Consider the following 23188-nt stretch of genomic DNA (forward strand, 5'->3'; position numbering starts at 1 on the left):
AAATGACTCTGCAAAGTCGTCCTCTGGCCTCCACACAGGCACCATGGCAGACACTCCCCTCCCACTCCACAGATGCATGCAATAAATAAGATGGATGGCTACCTAAGAAGAAGACTGTACACACACACACACACACACACACACACACACACACACACACACACACACAAAATAAAACAACAAAGGTTGGGGTTGGGGATTTAGCTCAGTGGTAGAGCACTTGCCTAGCAATCGCAAGGCCCTGGGTTCGGTCCCCAGCTCCGGAAAAAAAGAAAAAAAAAAAAAAACCAACAAAGGTTGAAGCAAGCAGCAATGAGACTGTGGTAAGGGTACTCATAAAGAACAACTATATTGATGAAGTTTTTTTAATTAATCTTATAGCCATGTTTGTTTATTATCTACACAGCATTTTTCTGTTCTATCAATGAGCAATTACCAAGTGTTTACTCGGAGAGTTCCTAAAATTTTTATACAATACTGAATACAGTGAGGTCACAGTCACAAAGACATGTTTTCACATTCTAGATTCAACAGACTCAAGTTCTGCATGCAGGATTAAGTGACTACAGCTGAAATGGTAAGTGCCACGTTTGAAACTGCCAGTCTAATTGAGGGGCAAAGTGACGAATCAGAGAAAGGTTTGACAGCATGACTCACAGGACAGCACAGGAAGGAGGGGCAGTAAAGGGAGAGTCAGTTCGGTGCAGTGGAGTTCAGTTGAGTCAGTGCAGTCAGTACATTTCAGTTCCTGGAGTTCAGAGCATCAGAAGCCAAGAGAGGCCCATTTCAACCAGTCATCTTGGAGATGGGTTTTGAACCAAAAGAGCTGAGTTGAACCAGCCAGCCAGTTTAGAAAAACTACAAAGGGTGAGCTTATTCAGCAGTAAGACTCTGGGACAACTACATCAGGTACATAAAGTTACTTTTACATCCGGTGGGGAAAGAAGGCAAAGAAAAAGAGAGGGCAAGAGGAAAAACTATTGAAGGTCAGCGAGAGAAAAAGGTGGTTGTGGCACATGTGCCTGTATGCATGCATGTGACAGTTTCACTGGTACAGTTTTACAGAGACAGCAGTTAGACACAGGTGAACAAGAACAAGCCAGAATATACTGTCAGATTAAATCAGCATGGAAAATCGTACAGAGGCTACAAGCCTAGGCCTAGAGATTCAACAGTGAAGGAACTGCTCTGGTCTCAGCCCAAGCTGGGCACTCGCACGGCTGGAGCACGGCTCTCGTCTCACCCTTTCATCTATAGGGAGACTTGGGTGGAAGGGCGGGCCCTCTGACATCTCTGTCCTCGGAGATGACAGCTTATTCTGCAGGGAACACAGCAGCTGGAGTAGCTCTAGTTCCTCTGCGGTTTCTCCTGTTTCTGTCCTGCTTGCGGCCTCAAGGTCTCAAGCTCCTGATGTGAGCCACCAAGCTTCTCCAGAGCTCTCTTCCAGCGTCTCTTTACCTCTGTAGAAATCTTTGTCAGACTCTGTCGCAGCACCCACTGTTTCTGAGCTAATTATAGTTTCTCCTCAAGGACTCACTTCTTAGCTTGAGTTGCTCAAACACCTTCTGAAGCTCTGTGTACTTCCTGTGAGCCTCTTTAACCTGGGGTAAGGCCTCAGACACGGCACATTTTATGATATCCACATGATCCGAGTATGTGGCCTTCAGTTCCTTCGACTGCTTCTTAGTTCCAGTTGCCTTTTGTTGACTTGTGTCTTCAGAGACCAAAGCATCTGGTTCCTCCTGAGCCAGAAAAGCCTGTGAGAAGTTCACTACTCGAAGTGGACTACAAAGCAGCTTGTCTTTCTTCTCAGAGTTCCTCATAAACTCCTCCATGATCTTGGCAGGCAGCTCTTGGCAAGGAAGCTACAAGTCTACAGGTTCCAGAATGCCTGCTGCCTTAGCCAGAACCTCTTTCGTCACAACAGTGGGTTTTCTCCACATCTGCCATCTTTCTGACTAAAGTTTCACTTTTAAGAACTGGATATGGTTACAGGGATATTTGTTGAAATGTTCAGAAGTACTTATGTTTAAAAAGCCCATACAGACGAGCATCAAGGATCAGAATTGCCTAGGTATACTAGCACACATTTATAATTCCAATATTTTGGAAGCAGCAGGGCTCATAAGTTTGAGGCCAGTCTGAGGTTACAAAACTAGACTTTGTCTCAAAAGGATCATGAAGGACCTGAAGGACCTAAATTATACATGATCATTTTAAATACTTCTATGTTCAATATTTTGATCTCTGATTAATATGTATTATTTTCATAAAGCCAGTTCTTTTTACTTGGTCATACAGGCACTTCTTTCACAGTCTTCATATAGAATATAGAACAACAGTCCTAGTGCTGATATTTTTTTTAAAGATTTATTTATTTATTTTGTATATGAACACACTGTAGCTGTCTTCAGACACACCAGAAGAGGGCATCGGATCCCATTACAGATGGTTGTGAGCCACCATGTGGTTGCTGGGAATTGAACTCAGGACCTCTGGAAGAGCAGTCGGCGCTCTTAACCACTGAGCCATCTCTCCAGCCCCCTAGTGCTGATATTTAATATGAAAGGAGAGAACAGTGATGGTACCTATTACGTTTATCAGCTAAGGACCTGGAGACATGGCTCCAGGGTTAACAGTACACAGCGCTCTTCAGGGGAAGCAGGCTTGGTTCCCAGCACCGATATCAGCAGGTTAACCACACGCTAACTCCTCCTTCATAGGATCCTCCTAGGAATCCCACACCTTTGGTATACACACACACACACACACACATACACACACACACACTCACATACACACTCACTCACACACACACTTACACACACACATACACACTCACTCACACACACTCACATACACTCTCACACACACATATACACACATACTCACACACACACACACACACATACACACACACACACACACACTCACACACACACACACAAATGAATCTTTAAAAATGTGTTTAAGAAGAGTATTAGGGCTTAAAATAAATATTTTCAAGTAAAACATATAACAATAAAGTACTACAGAAACAAAGTTACAACAATTTTAGGCATCACATTATAACTCATTGGAAACCAAAGAACTAAGCATTCTTATCACAACCACAAAACCTACCTTCATTTAACCCTCATAAAAATAATCTACATATGCAATGACTGGTGTATCAAGTTTTTCTAATTTATATGTCATTATTAGGTTCACCACAAGGAGGCTCCAAGTAGCACTGCAAAAACCTTCAAATGCTATCAAGAGGGAGAAAGACTTACATAGCAAGTCAAGGCATATGAGTAACCATTGATCACAAATTGTCCTCATGGACCTCGGGGTATTCTTCTCTAATGGCTTCTTCCCTTTAGCCTAGAATCTGTTAAAGGAAAACACAAAGTTTCATGTTGCTTCTTTATCCTCTTTCTTCAGCCCACTTAAATTTGTCTCCTATTGGGGCTGGGGATTTAGCTCAGTGGTAGAGCGCTTACCTAGGAAGCGCAAGGCCCTGGGTTCGGTCCCCAGCTCCGAAAAAAAGAACCAAAAAAAAAAAAATTTGTCTCCTATTACAACAATTTTACTACAATGCTTTCAATATGGGAAACCATCTAGACTGATCAAACACCAGTTTTCAATCCTCACCTTACTGCCATTTGTAACTGTTTATCAACCCTTTCCTCAAACATTCTACATTTTTAATTCTGTGATATTACCAAAATAGAATTACTTTGGGTTTTAAAAGACAGATGTGTATTAATTTATTTCATAATCAAAATAACTGTGAGGCATTATACTAACAATGGAAAATGAACAATAAAAGGAAAATGAAGGCATTTATAGTTTATTGGGGAAGATAAAGTGATGCTCATGAGAGATAAGGAATCCCGCAGAACTAAAAGCAGGATATCAAGAGAAAAGAGGCGTGTAAGTCAGCACAGTGAGCATGGAACGGCCTATGGCCTGCATCTTCCACAAGCTCTCAGGAATATGACGAGTCACAACACTGAATGTTTAGGGGAAAGTGAAGTACAGCCCAGAATCATCCCCAAACCAACACAGGACCCAGAAAGCTGTCCTAGTTGGCTTACCTAAGGGCCATGCTGGCTGTAAGATGTGCACGTACGTCTCCAAGATATACAGAAAGAATGTAAACCATTCCCCTGCTCTGTGTCCTCACTTAGCATTTTCTCAGTATCGTGAAATCTGACACTCATTTTTATCTCTATTAAGACAATAACAAAGTCCAAATTGCCAAATGGGTACTCACAGTGCTCTCACTATGAGACACTCTGTTCCTTAGTTTCAGAACACTGCTCTTTCCCAACCAGCTCCGCCAATGATCTGACTTTTATTTTCCACTCTGCTGTTTCTTGGGCTGTCTTGTGACTTTACACAACTATACAGAACTGAACCCAAGCCTATCCACGTCATTCCCACATATCCAATTATATCTCCAATTATGCTTTACAAGTTTGTAACCCTTCAACTTCAGACCTATTCATATTTGTAGCATTACTACACTTGATAGTATCACAGAAGAATCAAAGATAAAAATTCAAAGGCTTCCTCCCCTTCTATGAAGGGGTAGATAAATATATTAGCTGTCTTCACACACACCAGAAGAGGGCATCAGATCCCATTACAGACGGTTGTGAGCCACCATGTGGTTGCTGGGATTTGAACTCAGGACCTCTGGAAGAGCGGTCAGTGATCTTAACCACTGAGCCATCTTTCCAGCCCAACAATCAGTCTTGACACTTCAGAGACAGCCCCCAGATCCAGAAATGAATCCAAATGATGTAAAACACACAGTTACTTACCTATGACTATGTCTTCATTTATTTATCTCAACAAACAGCTTAAGTGTGGGACTTCCACTCTCTAGGAATTAGCTAGAAAATGGCCTGACTATGTAAACCGGATTAATTATATAGAACAGGGTCAGTTAGATGGCTCAAGAGATACAGATGCTTTACTAAGCAAAGCCTGATGAAGGCCAGAATTCAATCTCTGGGACTCACAGTGGAAGGAAAGAACCTGAGCTATCCTTTGACCTCCACATGCCAAGGCATGCATTTTACACACACACACACACACACACACACACACACACACACACACACATACACACACACACCACACACAACACACACACAACACACACACACACCAAATAATATGACTTTTAGAATTACACCAAAGGGTGCTGCTGCTAAGTATAAGTTATAGGAAGGATGAGTATGTGAGTGGGGGAGGATAATGGTGAAGACTGGTAGGTCGGAATGAGATATTTATCATAGAAAACTTACATATAGGGTTGGGGATTTAGCTTAGTGGTAGAGCGCTTGCCTAGCAAGCGCAAGGCCCTGGGTTCAGTCCCCAGCCCCGAAAAAAAAGAAAAGAAAAAAAAAAAAGAAAGAAAACTTACATATAAGTAGTCATAGATAAATGGTGAGTTTCAATGATTCTAGGCTATGTTTGGTTGTACTCAGAGGGTTAAAGCTCATTAAGATACCAGGTAAAACCAGCAAGTGCATATCCATTACCATGGTTAATCATTACACAGTTTCTCAATCTGCAGAAGGCCACCAGTCAGAAAGACGAATACCTCACAGTCTTTATCTTTAGAATGGTCAGAGTCTGATGAATGGGTCAAAGATTTATGAAACAGGATGAACCGTATCAGCAGGTTTTGTCTTTCCCCACAATACAACTTAAAAAAAAAAAGAGTTTCTTACAAACTCCATGTGATTAAAAGTACTTTCTCTACTCCATAAATAACCAAAAAAAAAAAAAACCTCACAATTACAAATATCATTGCCATTATGAAGGTTTTTCATGTCTACTCCCCACAAATATCAAGCAATTATAAGATTACTCAGTAACATCAGAGGACAACAATGTAAAGAGGGATCAGAAATGAAAGCATCTGTTTTTGGACTCAGACAGGAGGTATGAATTCAAACCCCTCCTACTCTGAAACTAGCAAGTGCTAAAGCCAGGTGACAGCTCCGGTGGGTTCACTCTACTATTATAGGTGCATATATCTCTTAGTTCATAATACTGTTAAGTTTCTTTATCTGTCAAGTGAAAACTGTTTCTTTGTTAACTGAGAATAACATTATTTCCTATCTCACGGTATTGTGAGGGGACATACAATAATTATTAATGTTAGCTTTCTATGGTCTAGGGAACCACACTCTCACAGACTTCTGAAATACAACATGTTGTATTTCCTCTAAGCTTTTGTTCCTATCATATTTTACATCGTAGCAACGATAAAATTGAAATTTTTTACTGCTTTGATCTATACATTCTACCTCTTATGCCAATTCTTTATCTCCTGAGACATTCGTAATGTTACCCTAAACATGTTTTTAATTGCCACACAAAATAATATTTGATTCCTACTTTTTTAATTTTAAAATTTATTTATAAAAAAATTGTACATAGAAATTATACAGACCCAAAGTCTATACAGCTCCATGAACGTCTATACAGTAGAGTAGCCATTTGGAGCTTCACACTGAATTTCATATTTCCACCATCAAATACATTTTTATGCACTTAACTACCACCAAAAAGGACAAATTTACAACAGTGAGAACCAGAAAAACAAATCAGTTTTACATTGTCAATCATAACTTGCATTCGTCTTTTAATTAGCACACAGAGTAATGTGTTTCTTTATGACATTTGTGCTTTACTCTGACCCACACACACCCCTTCCCATCTCCCGCAGGCTCGTCTGCCCCTAGTGGTCTCCCTTCCGTCTTCACCTCAATGTGTTTACTACCCTGAGCATTCTTCTCCTTTAAAACCTCTTCCCTTCTCACAGGTCCTCTCTAGTTTTCTAGCACTCCCCACACTCGCACACAGATACATACAGAAAACTACTAGAAACTCGGATCTGTATATGAGAGAGGACAGAGGTATTTATCTGAGGCTGGGTCACTCCTTTAACAGAACATTTTCCAGGGCTGCCCATTCCCCTATGAATTTCATATTCTCCTTTTGTTTCCAGCTGACCAAATGTCTATAGTGTGTATAACAAGCTTTCAGCACCCATCCATCCACTAGTGGGAATCTACCCTAAGCTAGACTGCAGCACAGGGCAGATTGCCTTCAGCTTCATTCCCAGCAAACACACACACAAGAACCGTGGGACACTGAGACTGACTCCATTTCTTGGCTCTATTTAAAAAAAAAAAAAAAGCAGCAATAGACATGGATGTGCACATGTCTCTGGTGAAAGACGACAGTTTGTTGTTGTTGAAACAGTGATTCATACACCCCAGGCTGGCCCTAAACTTGGCTATGAAGCAAAGGATGCCTAACCTTCTGGTCCTCCTTTCTCTACCTATAGCGCACTAGGATTATGGGCGAACGCCACGCTGGGCTTATGTAATACAAGCACTGACGCCGGGCTTTATGCATGCTGGGGCCACTCTACCAGCTGAGCTTCCTGTCCGTATGTCCAGGAGTGCTGTGCATATCTGGGTCATGTGGAAGTTCTAATTGTAGCTGTCTGGGACCCTGTCACACAGGTTTCCCGTGTCTACCTGGGTTCATACTAACAGTACATCAGCTTCTCCCCACATCCTCCCCAGCATTTGCTGCCATTTATTTGTTTTCTTAATGCAGCCATTGACTGGGATGAAACAAAATCCCAAAAATAGTCTTTACTTCCCTGCTGGCTCAGGGCGTTGAACATTTCTTAAAGGATCAGTGGCCATTTGTATTTATCTTTTGAGAACTGTCTGTCCAATTCATTGGCCCATGAGCTGAGAATTTTGAATTTTGGGGGTTGAATTTTTGCAAATTTTATATATTCTAGATAGTAAGTCCTTACGTGAAGTATAACTAGTGCAGATTTTCTCCCATTCTGAAGAATGTCTCCTCACTCTCTTGACTGATTCTTCTGTCACGCAGAAACTGTTTAATTCCACATAACACCACTTGTTAATCCTTAAAGCTATTCCCTGTGCTGTCGCTGGGGGTCCCAGTCAGTGTTCCTCAGGGAGAGTTGACAAGTTGATTTGGTTGTTTCTTCTAGCTGTCTTCGACATTTTATGGTTATAAGAAATCCAAATAAGTAACTCCATTGTGCACCACTTCTCTGCAGACCCATCAGCCTGACTTTTTTAAGTTTTAAATGCCAAACATAGTCAAATTCTCTTGCCTATTCTATTAATTCTTATCTTTGTATTAGGATTTTCTAATTTTTAACACAAGTTAAGTTAACGACGAGTTCAACGAGTATTATTATGTTCGTGTGTGCGTGAGTTCTTCACGGAGCTCACTATGGCAGTTCCCTCAGGTGTTCTGAGAGTGAAGAGCTGAGGCCCCAGCACAGCACGTTTAATGAGGGTTGTTGTGGACAGATCCACATCATGGTTTCCCTAACTAGGGTAAAACAACATAAAATAAGCTGATGAAGGCTCACTTCCCATCTGAATGCTCTGACTACCGGGGGAAAAAGCAAACGCTCTGCAGAGACGGAAAGAGGAATTCCCAGTGTGCCGCACGGGACAAGGCGCACCTCACTATGCTAACCTTGGTGCTTTGGACGCTGTCCACAGTGTCACTGCAGATGTCTTACTTGAATACCAAAGATGGCTGTCGATAGCCTGCTCCAATCCACCAGCAAAGAAGGACTCAGAAACCTGAGAGGCCCACAGGTAGAGACCTGCCTTGCTCATCATCTCCCCAACCATTCTTCTGCCCCATGGAGCAAATGATCCAGAGAAACCTAGAACGGCAGAAGGTGGGATGAGGAGCAGGAGCCACACTGGAGTAACAGCCTCTAGGAGGCAGGGATTATCCTAGCAGTAACAGAAGTGGGGAGGTGTCTGAAACACCCCACTCTAGCCACAGCAGGAAGTAAATGAGTCACAGAAAATTACTGACAGAATTTGATGAACTATTTGAGTCAATGTCCTAATGGGCAGAACTAAACATTACAGGACGGCTGTCTTCCATCAGAAAGAAGCATTTACTGAAAGCTGCTCATTTGTGTTTATACTTCTTACCTTTGTTTGCTCTCCTGTTTTATAAATATATATTTAATATTTAAAATCTTGTCCTTATTATGTATGCGTTTATATCTTAAGAATTTTTGACAGACATGTTGTAACTCGTATCTTGTACAAAAAGGTTCTTTTGTCCTTCTTTTTTACAAGTTTAATACAAACTAATTTCTCTAGTGCCTTTCATCCTTCTAACCTACACAGTCTCCTCATTCTTATTCTCTTACTCCTTACAGCTTCATTTCATCACTTAAATATTATAGTTTGGAGCAGAGGGCACAGGGATGCCCAAAAACTACAAAGTGTATTTTCTCCAACCAGGATTCTAGACTCTGCCTCCAAACACAAGCAAAGTTCACAGTAGCTTCTCCTGCAACCCCACACTGCGACTTCCGTGAGGTGTGGTCACTACAGTTGACTTCCCCTAACATAAACCCAAACGAAGATAACTCACCAGAAAGGCACATTTAAAATAAAATAAGCAGAATTAGGAGGGAAAACTATAATTTATAGAACACATGCACCCTGGCACATGATCATTCACTCTAGCAGATGACATATTAAAACAGAAAGAAACTTGAGAGAGAGAGAGAGGGGGGGGGGGGGGGAGGCAACAGAGACAGAGAGAGAGACTGAGACAGACAGAGACAGACAGACAGACACACAGAGAGAGAGAGAACAGTATACAATGGCACCAACACAGACTAACAAGTTGTAAATTCTGGAAATATGGATGAGGATAGTTGAAATGTAAGAAAGACTTCGGAATGATGCCCATAACAGCTCTGTGGTAGAGCGCTTGCCTAGAAAGCGCAAGGCCCTGGGTTCGGTCCCCAGCTCCGAAAAAAAAAAGTTCACAACAACAACAACAAAAAAAAAAAAAAAAAAAAAGAAAGACTTCGGATTCCTACTTTTATAGGAAGCCAATCACCAAATCAGGACTCAAATAAACAAATAAAAATATAATTTGAAACCTGAACAAGAACATGTAATCAACTGAAGACATAGACCAGAAAGTCGCTTAAGTGAATAAAAGAATCACTAACTTAGAAGACAATTTAAAAGAGTGGAGGAAAAGTTTAGCAAGGATATTGAGATGCTGACAAGAAGCAAACAGAATTATAGTAGTGAGAATCAAGAATCAAGCAGTGAGAGGAAAAGCATAGCAGACAGCATCATCAACACATGCAACCAAGTAGAAAACCAGATCTCAGAGATAAAGACAAGTCACAAAACAATTACACACAGACATGTGAAAAGAAAAGAATAAACATGACCAAAACTTCCAAGAAATCTATATATTAACAAGACTAACCCTAGGGAGTCATGGGATAGAAGGAGCTCAGACACAAATCAAATGGTGAATCAAATCTAATTATAGCAGAGAATTTTCCAAACCGAGAAGAAACAATCAAATATAGGAAACAATGAGAACCCTAAACAGACCTGACTAGAGAAGACTCTTCATGATACATCAAAACTCAGATTCAAAAAATACAAAACACAGAAGCAACACTAAAAGTCAAAAAGAACAAACAGAGAGACAGTGTGAGAAGACCCAGCTCTGTCAGCAGCAACTCTAAAAGCCAGCAAAGCATGGAAGGACACCAGCCCTACAAGTAAGAAGCAACCAAGATGGCTGTAACTAGAAATGGTTTTATGGATTAAGCACAGTCTAATACATAAATTAGACAGTCTTATACAAGCACAAATTAAGTCAATTTTTAATGATTAACCAGAACTGCAAAAGAATTTTTTTCAACTATGAAGCTCTGGCTGGCCTAGAATTCACTGTGTAGGCTAGGCTGGTCTTAAACTCTCAGAGATCTGTCTGCCTCTGCTCCCTCAGTTCTAGAATTAAAGGTGTGTGAAACCTCACATGGCTCTAGAAAATTCTTAAAGGACTACTATACACAGTAAAAATTTGGAAAGTTACATACTGAAGAACACAAGAAGAACGTATTTCATGAAAACAACAGATGAACACAAATCCTGGGAGAACTGGGAATGAAGAACAGAGCAAACATCTAGCTACCAGGAGAAGAGGAAAAGAGCTACAGATAAACTAGCCAAGCAGAAGAGTAAACAGAATCTTAAGTAACAGCAAACCTTCCAATTTGTAACCTCCAATGTAAAAAGCTTAAGGCACCAATTAAAAGGCAGACTAAACCAATGGGAATAGGAAACAAGACCTAGAGACTTTTTGTCTTTAAGAAACTCACTTGATGATTGATACCTGAGAGCAGAGATAAGACCAACTTCTCCTGCTCCCAGCAAACTGCCTGGAGCCCTCAGGACATACAAACCTGGAGCAGTCTGGGACAGGACCCTTCTGGTTTGCGCTTGTGCCTGTTGCTGAACTGTACACCTCTCTGTACCAAAATCCAGCTGAAAGAAAACAGGTCTGCAGGAGTGCTGACAAACAGGCTTACAGGAGGGACAAGCCCCTGTGAGAGACAGCAAGACAAGCTAACACCAGAGACAACCTGATGGTGAGAGGCAAATGCAGGAACCTAAGCAACAGAAACCAAGATTACTTGGCTTCATCAGAGCCCAGTTCTCCCACCAAAGCAAATACTGGATATCCAAAAACACCAAAAAAGCAAGATTTGGATGTAAAATCATATCTCACGATGATGATAGATAACTTTAAGAAGGCTATAAATAATTCCCTTAAAGAAATACAGGACAACACAGGTAAACAAGTAGAAGCCCTTAAAGAGGAAACACAAAAATCCCTTAAAGAATTACAGGAAAACTCAACCAAATGGGTGAAGGAATTTAACAAAACAAGCCAGGATTTAAAAATGGAAATAGAAACAATAAAGAAATCACAAACAGACACAACCCTGGAGATAGAAATCAGTAGTCATAGACATAAGCATCACCAACAGAATATAAGAGATAGAAGAAAGAATCTCAGGGGCAGAAGATATCATACAAACATTGACACAACCATCAAAGAAGATGTAAAACACAAAAGGCTCCTAAACCAAAACATCCAGGAAATCCAGGGCACAATGAGAAGATCAAACATAAGGATAACAGGTATAAAAGAGAGTGAAGATCCCCAACTTAAAGGGCCAGTAAATATCTTCAACAAAATAATAGAAGAAAACTTCCCTAACTTAAAGGAAGAGATGCCTATAAACATACAAGAAGACTACAGAACTCCAAATAGATTGGACAAGAAAAGAAATTCTTCCTGTCACATAATAGTCAAAACACCAAACACACAAAACAAAGAAAGAATATTAAAAGCAGTAAGAGAAAGAGATCAAGTAACCTATCAGAATGACACCAGACTTCTCACCAGAGACTATGAAAGCCAAAAGATCCTGGGCAGATGTCATACAGATCCTAAGAGAACACAAATGCCAACCCAGGCTACTATATCCAACAAAACTCTCAACTTACATAGATGGAGAAACCAGTATATTCCATGACAAAACCAAATTTATATAGTATCTTTCTGCAAATCCAGCCCTACAAAGGATAATAGATGGAAAACTCCAATGTAAGGAGGGAAATACACCCTAGAAAAAGCAAGAAAGTAATCTCCTTGCAACAAACACAAAAGAAAAGAGCCAGACAAACATAATTCCACCTCTAACAACAAAAATAACAGGAAACAACAATCACTATTCTTTAATATCCCTTAACATCAATGGAATCAATTCCCCAATAAAAAGATATAGACTAAAAGACTGGATACAAAGAGAGGACCCAGCATTTTGCTGCATGCAGGAAACACACCTGAGTGACAAAGACAGACACTCCCTCAGAGTAAAAGGCTGGAAAACAAGTTTCCAAGCAAATGGTCCTAAGAAATGAGCTGGAGTAGCCATTCAAATATCGAATAAAATTGACTTTTAACCAAAAGTTATCAAAAAAGATAAGGAAAGACACTTCATATTCATCAAGGAAAAACCCACCAAGATGAACTCTCAATCCTGAATATCTATGCTCCAAATGCAAGGGCACCTACATTCATAAAAGAAACGTTACTAAAGCTCAAAGCACACATTACACCTCAAACAATAACAGTGGGAGATTTCAATACCCCACCACTCTCATCAATAGACAGATCAGAGAAACAGAATTAAACAGAAACATAGAGAAACTAACAGAAGTTATGAAACAAATGGATTTAACAGATATTTATAGAACATTTCATCCTAAAACAAAAGAATATACCTTCTTCTCAGCACCTCATGGTACTTCTCCAAAAGTGACCATATAATCAGCAACAAAACAGGACTCCACATACAAGATTTAAAAAAATCCCATGCATCCTATCAGGTCACCACAGACTAAGGCTGGTCTGCAATAACAACAAAGATGACAGAAAGCCCACATATGTGGAAGTTGAACAACACTCTACTCAATGATAACTTGGTCAAGAAAGAAATAAAGAATGAAATTAAAGACTTTTTAGAATTTAATGAAAATGAAGGCATAACATTCCCAAACTTATGGGACACAATGAAAGCAGAGCTAAGAGGAAAACTCATAGCTCTGAGTGCCTCCAAAAACAAACTGGAAAGAGCATACACTAGCAGCTTGCCGGTTCTTTGAGAAAATCAACAAGATAGATAAACTCGAAGCCAGACTAACCAGAGGGCACAAGGAGTGTATCCAAATTAACAAAATCAGAAATGAAAAGGGAGACATAACAACAGAATCTGAGGAAATTTTAAAAAAACATCAGATCCTACTACAAAAGCCTATATTCAACTAAACTTGAAAATCTGGAGGAAATGGACAATTTCAGGTACCAAAGTTAAACCGGGATCAGATAAACTGTCTAAGCAGTCCCATAACTCCTAAAGAAATAGAAGCAGTTATTAAGTCTCCCAACCAAAGAGCCTAGGACCAGATGGGTTTAGTGCCGAATCAGACCTTCATAGAAGACCTAATACCAATACTGTACAAACTATTCCACAAAATAGAAACAGATGGAGCACTACCTAATTCCTTCTATGAAGCCACAATTATGCTTATACCTAAACAATTCAAAGACTCAACTTCAGACCAATTTCCCTTATGAATATTGACGCAAAAATAATCAAAAAATTTCTTGCAAATCAAATCCAAGAACACATCAAAACAATCATCCATCATGATCAAGTAGGCTTCATCCCGGGGATGCAGGGATGGTTCAATATACAGAAATCCACCAACATAATCCACTATGTAAACAAACTAAAAAAAAAAAAAAAACACACACGATCATCTCATTAGATGCTGAGAAAGGATTTGACAAAATTCAACACCCCTCCATGTTAAGTCTTGGAAAGATCAGTATTCAAGGCTCATACCTAAACATAATAAAAGCAATGTACAGCAAACCAGTAGCCAACATCAAACTAAATGGAGAGAAACTTGAAGCAATCGCACTAAAATCAAGGAATAGACAAGGATGCCTACTCTCTCCCTACTTATTCAATATACCATTTGAAGTCCTAGCCAGAGCAATCAGACAACAAAATGAGGTCAAAGGGATACAAATTAGAAAGGAAGAAGTCAAAATATCACTATTTGTAGATGATATGATAGTATACTTAAGTGGCCCCAAAAGTTCCACCAGAGAACTACTAAGCCTGATAAACAACTTCAGCAAAGTGGCTGGGTATAAAATTAACTGAAACAAATCAGTAGCCTTCCCCTACTCAAAGGATAAACAGACTGAGAAAGAAATTAGGGAAATGAGGGACTATTCACAATAGTCACAAGTAACATAAAATACATTGGTGTGGGGCTGGGGATTTAGCTCAGTGGTAGAGCGCTTGCCTAGGAAGCTCAAGGCCCTGGGTTCGGTCCCCAGCTCCGAAAAAAAGAACCAAAAAAAAAAAAAAAATACATTGGTGTGACTCTAATCAAGCAAGTGAAAGATCTGTATGACAAGACTTCAAGTCTCTGAAGAAAGAAATTGAAGAAGACCTCAGAAGGTGGAAAGACCTCCCACGCTCATGGATTGGCAGGATTAATATAGTAAAAATGGCCATTTTGCCAAAAGCAATCTATAGATTCAATGTGATCCCCATCAAAACTCCAACTCAATTCTTCATAAAGTTAGAAAGAGCAATTTGCAAATTCATTTGGAATAACAAAAAAAACCCAGGATGGTGAAAACTATTTTCAACAATAAAAGAACTTCTGGGAGAATCACCATCCCCGACCTCCAACAGTATTACAGAGCAATAGTCATAAAAACTGTATGGTATTGGTACAGAGACAGGCAGGTAGATTAATGGAATAGAATTGAAGACCCAAAAATAAACCCACACACCTATGGTCACTTGATCTTTGACAGAGGAGCTAAAACCATCCAGTGGAAAAAAAGGAGCATTTTCAACAAATGGTGCTCATTCAACTGGAGGTCAGCATGTAGAAGAATGCAAATTGATCCATTCTCATCACCCTGTACAAAGTTTAAGTCCAAGTGAAGCAAGGACCTCCACATCAAACCAGATACACTCAAACTAATAGAAGAAAAAGTAGAGAACAGCCTTGAACACATGGGCACTGGGGAAAACTTCTAAACAGAACACCAATGGCTTATGCACTAAGATCAAGGATTGACAATCCCCATCAAAATACCAATCCAATTCTTCAAAGAGTTAGACAGAACAATTTACAAATTCATCTGGAATAACAAAAAACCCAGGATAGCTAAAACTATCCTTAACAATAAAAGGACTTCAGGGGGAATCACTATCCCTGAACTCAAGCAGTATTACAGAGCAATAGTGATAAAAACTGCATGGTATTGGTACAGAGACAGACAGATAGACCAATGGAATAGAATTGAAGACCCAGAAATGAACCCACACACCTATGGTCACTTGATTTTTGACAAAGGAGCCAAAACCATCCAATGGAAAAAAGATAGCATTTTCAGCAAATGGTGCTGGTTCAACTGGAGGTCAGCATGTAGAAGAATGCAGATCGATCCATGCTTATCACCCTGTACAAAGCTTAAGTCCAAGTGGATCAAGGACCTCCACATCAAACCAGACACACTCAAACTAATAGAAGAAAAACTAGGGAAGCATCTGGAACATATGGGCACTGGAAAAAATTTCCTGAACAAAACACCAATGGCTTATGCTCTAAGATCAAGAATCGACAAATGGGATCTCATAAAACTGCAAAGCTTCTGTAAGGCAAAGGACACTGTGGTTAGGACAAAACGGCAACCAACAGATTGGGAAAAGATCTTTACCAATCCTACAACAGATAGAGGCCTTATATCCAAAATATACAAAGAACTCAAGAAGTTAGACCGCAGGGAAACAAATAACCCTATTAAAAAATGGGGTTCAGAGCTAAACAAAGAATTCACAGCTGAGGAATCCCGAATGGCTGAGAAACACCTAAAGAAATGTTCAACATCTTTAGTCATAAGGGAAATGCAAATCAAAACAACCCTGAGATTTCACCTCACACCAGTGAGAATGGCTAAGATCAAAAACTCAGGTGACAGCAGATGCTGGCGAGGATGTGGAGAAAGAGGAACACTCCTCCATTGTTGGTGGGATTGTAGACTGGTAAAACCATTCTGGAAATCAGTCTGGGGGTTCCTCAGAAAATTGGACATTGAACTGCCTGAGGATCCAGCTATACCTCTCTTGGGCATATACCCAAAAGATGCCTCAACATATAAAAGAGACACGTGCTCCACTATGTTCATCGCAGCCTTATTTATAATAGCCAGAAAATGGAAAGAACCCAGATGCCCTTCAACAGAGGAATGGATACAGAAAATGTGGTACATCTACACAATGGAATATTACTCAGCTATCAAAAACAACGAGTTTATGAAATTCGTAGGCAAATGGTTGGAACTGGAAAATATCATCCTGAGTGAGCTAACCCAATCACAGAAAGACATACATGGTATGCACTCATTGATAAGTGGCTATTAGCCCAAATGCTTGAATTACCCTAGATCCCTAGAACAAACGAAACTCAAGACGGATGATCAAAATGTGAATGCTTCACTCCTTCTTTAAATGAGGAAAAAGAATACCCTTGGCAGGGAAGGGAGAGGCAAAGATTAAAACAGAGACTGAAGGAACACCCATTCAGAGCCTGCCCCACATGTGGCCCATACATATACAGCCACCCAATTAGACAAGATGGATGAAGCAAAGAAGTGCAGACCGACAGGAGCCGGATGTAGATCGCTCCTGAGAGACACAGCCAGAATACAGCAAATACAGAGGCGAATGCCAGCAGCAAACCACTGAACTGAGAATAGGTCCCCCGTTGAAGGAATCAGAGAAAGAACTGGAAGAGCTTGAAGGGGCTCGAGACCCCAAAAGTACAACAATGTCAAGCAACCAGAGCTTCCAGGGACTAAGCCACTACCTAAAGACTATACATGGACTGACCCTGGACTCTGACCCCATAGGTAGCAATGAATATCCTAGTAAGAGCACCAGTGGAAGGGGAAGCCCTGGGTCCTGCTAAGACTGAACCCCCAGTGAACTAGACTATGGGGGGAGGGCGGCAATGGGGGGAGGGTTGGGAGAGGAACACCCATAAGGAAGGGGAGGGGGGAGGGGGATGTTTGCCCGGAAACCGGGAAAGGGAATAACACTTGAAATGTATATAAGAAATACTCAAGTTAATAAAAAAAAAAAAACTTAATTTCCCTTAAAAAAAAAAAAAGAATTGACAAATTGGACCTCATAAAGCTGCAAAGCTTCTGTAAGGCAAAGGACATTGTCATTAGGACAAAAGGGCAACCAACAGATTGAGAAAAGATCTTTACCAATCCTACATCTGATAGAGGACTAATATCCAGTATATACAAAGAACTCAAGAAGATAGATGCCAGAGAGTCAAATTACCCTATTAAAAAAATGGGGTACAGAGCTAAACAAAGAATTCACAGCTGAGGAATATCGAATGGCTGAGAGACACCTAAAGAAATGTTCAACATCCTTAGTCATCAGGGAAATGCAAATCAAAACAACCTCACACCAGTCAGAATGGCTAAGATCAAAAACTCAGGTGACAGCAGATGCTGGCGAGGATGTGGAGAAAGAGGAACACTCCTCCACTGTTGGTGAGATTGCAAGCTGCTACAACCACTCTGGAAATCAGTCTGGAGGTTCCTCAGAAAATTGAACATTCCACTACCTGAGGACCCAGCTATACCTCTCTTGGGCATATATACCCAAAAGATGCCCCAACATATAACGAAGACACATGCTCCACTATGTTCATAGCAGCCTTATTTATAATAGCCAGAAGCTGGAAAGAACCAAGATGCCCTTCAACAGAGGAATGGATACAGAAAATGTGGTACATCTACACAATGGAGTACTACTCAGCTATCAAAAACAATGACTTCATGAAATTCATAGGCAAATGGATGGTACTAGAAAATATCATCCTGAGTAAGGTAACCCAATTAAACAACAACAACAACAACAACAACAACACACACACACACACACACACACACACACACACACACACACACGCATGCACACACGGTATGCACTCACTGATAAGTAGATATTAGCCCAAAAGTTCAAATTACCCAAGATATAATCCACAGACCACATGAAGCTCAAGAAGGACATCCAAAGTGTGGATGTTTCAGTCCTTCTTAAAATGGGGAAAAGAAATTCATAGGAGGGGATATGGAGACAAAGTTTGGAGCAGAGACTGAAGGAATGGCATTCAGATCCTGCCCCACCTGTGGATCCAGCCCATATAAATACAGTCACCAAACCCAGACAATATTGCTGATGCCCAGAAGTGCATGCTGACAAGAGCCTGATATAGCTGTTTCCTGAGAGGCTCTCCCAGAGCATGACAAATACAGAGGGCAAATGCTCACAGCCATCCATCGAACTGAGAATAGGGTCCCCACTGGAGGAGTTAGAGAAAGGATTGAAGGAGCTGAAGGGTTGGTTTCCCATAAGAACAATACCAACCAACCAGAGCTCCCAGGGACTAAACCACTACCCAAAGAGTACACATGGACAGACCCATGGCTCCAGCTGCACATGTAGCAGAGGATGGCCTTGTTGGGCACCAATGGTAGGAGAAGCCCTTGATCCTGCCAAGGTTGGAACCCCCAGTGTAGGGAATGTCAGGGCAGGGAGGCAGGAAGGGGTGGGTGGTTGGGGAGGGGGAACACCCTCATAGAAGGAGGAGGGAGGATAGGATAGGGGGCTTATGGACAGGAAACAGAGAAAGGGAATAACATTTGAAATGTAAATTTAAAAATCCAATAAAAAATGCGAAAGAAAGAAAGAGAGAAAGAAAGAAAGAAAGAAAGAAAGGAAGAAAGAAAGAAAGAAAGAGAAAGAGAGAGAGAGACTCACTTGATTATAAGACATTAAAAACCAAGCAACAGTTACAAGTCACATTACCAAGGAAGTGGAGGCCATGGACAAGCTGGTGTAGGAAATGTCAGATCTGACCATAGACTCCCATCCATGACTAGTCCTAAGGGATAAAGAGTGTCACTACATACTTACACATGGGAAAACTCAGTAGCAGGGCATAACTATTATAAATAGTTACACAGCAAATCTTAGAGGCCCTGGTTTCATAAACACTGAAAGACCACACAGTAAGAGTGAGAGACTTCAGGACTCCAGCAACAGCTAGATCCATCTTCCAAGATAAAATCAGCAAAGCAGTTCCAGAGCTGACTCACTCCGCAGGTGACCTGATTCAACAGCTACAGAACGTTCCGCATACTCTTCTCAGTGGTGCAGGGGACCCTCTCAAGGACTGACACACTGTGGACTCAAAGCAACCTTTAAACAAATAAGAACAAATGAAATAGTTCCCCACGTTCTTTCAGACCAAGATAAAATGAAATTAGAGATCAACGGCAAAACAAACCTCAGAAAACACATAAATATTTAAAGATTGCTTTTCAAAGCAGTACAGGTAGGGTGAGGTGACACATGCCTTTAGTCCCAGAACTTAGGAGGCAGAGGCAAGTGGGTCTTTGTGATTTCCAAACCAGCCAAGGCCACATAATAAGACCTAATAAATAAACTAATTAAATAGTAGATCATTAAAGAAATCAGAGAAGAAAAATTTAAATTGCTAGAATCAACTGAAACTGAGACAACCTAACAGAACCTCTGGGATACAGACAAGGAAACTTCACAGCTGTAATCATTTTTTTTAATTGCCTCCTTGGTATCTTGGGAACTGCCACCATCATGAGTGGCAGTGTAACAAACCAGAAAGTTCCTAACCATCTGCTTCAGGGAGAACAGATGGCCACTGATGTCCTTCACCCTGGGAACCTTACCAAAGACAAAAAAATTGGGAAAAGTTAGCCAAAATATACAAAGCCACACTATATATCATCATTGTATTTGACTTCTGAACCTATGTTGGTGGGGCATGATCTATAATTCTTGAGATTGTGTAAAGAAGAATGAGCCTAAACACAGCCTTGCAAGATGACATGGCCTTTATGAGAAGAAAAAGACCTCCAGAAAACAGGGAAAGGAAGATAAGAACAGGAGACTGCAAAGGCCATTTCTGGTACTGGCAAAAAGTGAATGGAGGTGAGATGCAGCAAAAGGAGTAGATCCACTGTGACCTGTCTGCTATATTGTGGGGATTTCTGAGAGGACAAATAAACTAAAAACTTGGATGTGAAAATAAAAGTAATCATCTTTCCCAAATCAGACGGGGCCCGGCGGTAGTGGCACATGCCTTTAACCCTAGGCCTTTAACGCCAGCACTCAGGGGGCAGATACAGGTGGATCTCTGAGACTGAAGCTTAGGCCAGCCTGGTCTACAGAGTGAATTCCAGGACAGCCAGGGCTACACAGAGAAACCTTGTCTTGAAAAACAAAAACAGAAAAAACCTGAGAGGAGGTGTGAGACCATCAGTAGGTGACATGCATGAGATCCTGGCACTGCATCAGTGCTAGACAAGGGTGGTAGCCGGCCTCTTATCCCAGGGCTCCAGAGATGCACTGACCCTAAGAGTTTAAGTCTTAAAATTTTTAAAAAGCATTAATATCTTCTTCCTAGTTCTCATTGTTGGATCACTCACCAGAGGGAAGCCAAATCCGTCTTCCAGGTAGACCTACCAACATATTCAAGTGGTAAAGACCTGAGTTCTGCCAACAGCTTGTATAAATCAAGGCTGCTGGCTTATAGCTATGGGACACAAATCACTTTAGAGAAACTCTCCAACCTGAGCCTAGCCTTCAGATGACTACACTTTCCTAACATCTTGACTGCAACCCGAAGAAGACCTTATCTAGCAAAGCCCCTCCAGAGTTCTTCGCATAGTAACTACCAAGTAACAAATAAGTCTTCAGTCCACTAAATCTTGAGGAACTTGTTATATGTAGAAAGATATGATAGTTTTATAGCTTTTGCATTTACATTTTATTTCAGTAGTTTCTGTAAGTGGAGTAGGCGGAAGTGTGAGCTCACTGCTTCCTATACCCATATCCATGTGAAGTTTTCTTTCTCCCACTGGACTGGACTGGCCAATGGGATGCAAACCATACGTGCAAGTTTCTTCTGAACTCTCTGTTTATGATCTATGTCTATTCTTTGACCAAGACCACAATGTCTTATTTGTTATGGCATAAGGGAAATATTGATATTGGGAAAGAAAAGTTCTCCAAATGCTGTCCTTCAGTGATTTTAGTTCTTGCTAGTCCTTTACATTTCAAAAAAAATTATAGAATTAGATTGTCTATTTCTTCACACAAAGTCTATGGGGAGATGTTAATGAAACTCACACCACTTCTACAGAGCAGTAGCTCATTTTGATGACACGGACTTTTCTGACCCATCACTAGCTTACCCTTCATAGGTCATTCTTGGAACTTGCAATGCTTTATAATTCTCAGTGCTCACGGCATCCTTTTAGACCTGTTTATAGCCATTGGAATTTCAATGACACTTTAAATTTTAATTAACTTACAAATTGTTCTGTTATTGTAGACAGATGATAGATAGATATAGGTGGATGGATGGAGGGATGGACAGACAGACAGTTTTTCTACATAGAATGCTAAAATCACTTATAAAATTGACTTTTATAGGTCCTATGAGATTTCTGATATTTATATTCATGTCATTTATAATTTTTTTTACTTATACTCACTTTTAACGATGACATACCATAAAATATAGCATATCGGCCATCTTAAAGGAAGACCTTACTTTTGCATGGTGTCTGGCTGTGTAAATTACTGACTGAAGAACACAGTAGGCCAGGCCTGGTATTTACAAATTAAAGAATCACAGACTCTATCTCAGACAGACAGGCAGATGATAGATGATAGATAGATAGATAGATAGATAGATAGATAGATAGATAGATGATAGAGAGATAGATGATAGATAGATAGATATAGATAGATGATAGATAGATAGATAGATAGATAGATGATAGATAGATAGATAGATAGATGATAGAGAGATAGATAAGATAAGATAAGATAAGATAAGATAAGATAAGATAAGATAAGATAAGATAAGATAGACAGAAAAGAAGCTGGGGAAGATGGTACACATAAATTCATAGCTGCTTGAGAGCCTGATTCCAGAAGTTCACAGCCAACCTGAGCACACAGGGAGCCCTCATCTCAAAATAATAGAAGTTCGCAGAGTAAAAATAAAGGCTGACTTTACCGGCAATACAAGGAATCAAAGAACTTGTTAACGTGACGTGGAGGTAGCCTCAGAAGACTGTTAGTGACTTAGTTTCTTTAATAAAGAGGTAGCGCGAGGAATCGTGTTAAAGGGTTAAAGTGTTAGGAGGGTGAGAACCACTGGGCTAGAAGGTAAAGTAAAGGTGTTTGCCATTGAGCCGAACAACCTAAGTTTGATCCTTCAGTCCCACATGATGAGACTACAGAATAGATGCTTACATGTTACCTTTTGATCTAATTAATCACACACACACACACACACACACACACACACACACACACGGTGGGGGGAGATAAAACATAAATAAGTAAATAAATGTTTAAAAATTTAAGTTAGCCTATAACAAAAATATGGGAAGACTGTTTTAAATTAAAGTTATCCAAGAGACAAAGCAAATATCATGTTAGGGTTGTATGTGAATGAAAAGAAAATTATACGAATTCTAGGTTTAAAAATATAAAATTAAAAGAGTTAGCCCCAAA

The 23188-nt window shown here is 40.3% G+C and overlaps 1 protein-coding gene, 1 non-coding gene and 1 pseudogene across 32 annotated transcripts in view; all 3 read right to left on the reverse strand.

Annotated features, from left to right (window-relative positions):
- Nucleotides 1-23188, reverse strand: part of Shld2 (shieldin complex subunit 2) — a 99542-nt gene that overhangs the window by 38532 nt on the left and 37822 nt on the right. For 10 of the 30 annotated variants that reach the window (XR_015639497.1, XM_087588768.1, XM_087588777.1 and 7 more), the window contains 1 exon segment: nucleotides 3276-3373. The exons of 6 other annotated variants lie outside the window; for them this stretch is intronic. The gene's annotated coding sequence lies outside the window, so the exon portion shown is untranslated. 30 annotated transcript variants of the gene reach the window in all.
- On the reverse strand, nucleotides 350-2011 carry LOC148000377 (outer kinetochore KNL1 complex subunit ZWINT pseudogene; annotated as a pseudogene). The gene has a single exon (XR_015640231.1). The product of XR_015640231.1 is annotated as an outer kinetochore KNL1 complex subunit ZWINT pseudogene (transcript).
- On the reverse strand, nucleotides 22144-22270 carry LOC120097585 (small nucleolar RNA SNORA15). Its single transcript, XR_015640546.1, has one exon. It is a non-coding gene; the product is annotated as a small nucleolar RNA SNORA15 (small nucleolar RNA).

This window comes from Rattus norvegicus, chromosome 16 (assembly GCF_021556685.1).
Source record: "Rattus norvegicus strain SHRSP/BbbUtx chromosome 16, alternate assembly SHRSP_T2T, whole genome shotgun sequence".
Taxonomy (NCBI): Eukaryota; Metazoa; Chordata; class Mammalia; order Rodentia; family Muridae; genus Rattus; species Rattus norvegicus.